General features: G+C 35.6%; 1 pseudogene; it reads right to left on the minus strand.

Moving 5' to 3' along the window:
• The window catches only part of LOC107666308 (uncharacterized), a 16331-nt pseudogene extending 16071 nt beyond the window's left edge, over positions 1–260 (minus strand).
• Positions 261–2284: the final 2024 nt, after the last annotated feature.

A 2284-nucleotide genomic window follows, 5' to 3' on the forward strand; every position in this document is an offset into this window, starting at 1 on the left:
TTATGTTTTGCAAATCCTTCTTTTTTTTTTTTTTGATTGATCTTAGGAAATATTCTAATATTTTGAGATACTGGATTTTTGACTTTCATGAGCTGTAAGCTCTAACCATCCAAATTGAAACAAAAAAAACATTTTAAATGTTTTACTTCACATGCAATGAATCTAGAATATATGGAAGTTTCACTTTTTGAAATAAGTTACAAAAAAAAAGAACTTTTTGCACTCATTTTTTTTAGATGCACCTGTACATCTGGTACCATATCTTAACTCTTGCATTACTAAGGCAACGGCTGACACATTTATGTTGCATTCCAAAGAGCTCTGTTAACAGCCCAACAATGAAGAATTAAACCATATCTGTATCGGCACAGAATGGAGTGGTTAAGCAACGAGAATGGTTTGGCCTGACAGTGGAAAAGCGGCTCAAGTCTTCGGAAGAGACATGATTGCTATATGATCAACTGTCTAAAGTTTTGGGTAAATAGACATTCAGTTGAAGGATAGAAATTTATTGTGCTACGTTTGGATTACTGCTACATTTGGATTACTGGTACATTTGGATTACCCTAATACTGTGGAGAACACTTACAGTATGATGCTTGACTTGGGACAGAAAAAAACCCATTGGCAACTTGTGTGGCCAACTCAGTGCCATACTTAAACTCATCGTACTGCTACCTCCACTGTTTAGCATACCCTAAATCAGATTGTTTTTGCTTTGTTTCAAAATGTTTGTAATACAAGTTAAAACTGCATTGAAAAACATAAAAAAAATACATTACCTTTAACTTTGAACTGTCACTACCTTAAATGTATGTGTAATTGTATGTGTGTGAAGAATATAATATTGTTGTCAGTAATTTGTAATGGAAGTTTGAAGCACTTAAGTTACTGGAGTAATGCTTACTTGGTTATGCTTACTTGGTTTTTTTAATTCGCCATTCAGTTTGCATGCTTTTAGCAAGTAAACTAGATTGCTGTTCAAGTAAATACAATTTAGAAATTCCAAGTTGCAGGAAATGTTACACGAGTTAGCTCAACTTAAATAAATGAGTTGTTTGAAATACGCACATAGTATATTGTACTTAATCATTTAGTTGTTGAAAATAGTGATTCTGAGTTACAAGAACCTGTAAGTTTACAACACTAAATAAACCTTTGTTAGTACAAATTACTATTCTTATTTCACTTTTTTTTTCAAGGCAATCGGTTTGCATGCTTTTTTTAAGTAAGGTTTACTAATTAGAATTTACAGTGTATCAGTGACGGCGGCTCGTGCACAGACGAGCGCTTCAATCTATTGCTAACTTTTGTGGAGACTCTCTATTCATTCGGGTGAAATCTCATCTGCTTTTCAATACAAAGTATGCTTTATTAATAGTGTGTGCAGAGTTTGGTCTTTTAATATCACTGTCTAATGCATTGAGCCACGTCAAGTTAAGCCTGTGTACTGTAGTGTAAATGCAGATATCGGATACAAAGAAGGTGTAATAAGCGGGTCTTCAAAAAATCGGATATAGGCAAAAAATCCGATTTGGGCATCCAGATCTGCAGTGTAAAATTGGTGTACAATCCAACCCTCTCCATTGACTTTGTATTGCGGGAAGCTGCCTCCTTGTCATTTCTGACTTATATAACAAAAAACATTACAATGTCTTTAACTGTAAATTCCTTTAATGATTGTGGCAAATGTTAAATGCCAGCAATAGTACGTGTCTTGCCTCCAGCACAGCTACGCCTATTTCACATGCCAAATAAGTTGCAATTAAACTTTTTTTAAAGTGCTTTAAACCAGTTTATCCACCTTTTTCTTGTCGTAAAAATGGGCATGGCCATTCGTAAATTCTATGGGGCTGGCTTCCGGTCTCATCTGCGTCCACTCCGTCCAGCTATTTTTAGCTGAACAAAACAGTTGAAGAAAAAGGTGGATACAGGTTCAGGCCAGACAATATCATGTCAAACTTTACACAAAAGACTTTATAAATGAGCATGTAACAAAACATTGTATTCATGTATGTATTTTCTTCTTTCAAAGGCATCGCACTGCTCTCTTTACCTGCTTGTCTCTTGCAGGATCAGGTATACAGCATCAAATAGCCTACATTAAAATGTAATATGAGGCATGTGCTTTTGTTATTGGGTGTAAAATTGCTGGAAATAATAGGTCAATGCTTGTTTTGTAAGGTGAACAATGTGCTGTTAAATGGCGAAGGGAAGTCATGGCCTAATGGTTAGAGAGTCGGACTCGTAACCCAAAGGTTGCGGGTTCGAGTCTCGTACCGGC

This window comes from Sinocyclocheilus anshuiensis, unplaced genomic scaffold (assembly GCF_001515605.1).
Source record: "Sinocyclocheilus anshuiensis isolate Anshui unplaced genomic scaffold, SAMN03320099.WGS_v1.1 scaffold868, whole genome shotgun sequence".
NCBI classification, from domain to species: domain Eukaryota; kingdom Metazoa; phylum Chordata; class Actinopteri; order Cypriniformes; family Cyprinidae; genus Sinocyclocheilus; species Sinocyclocheilus anshuiensis.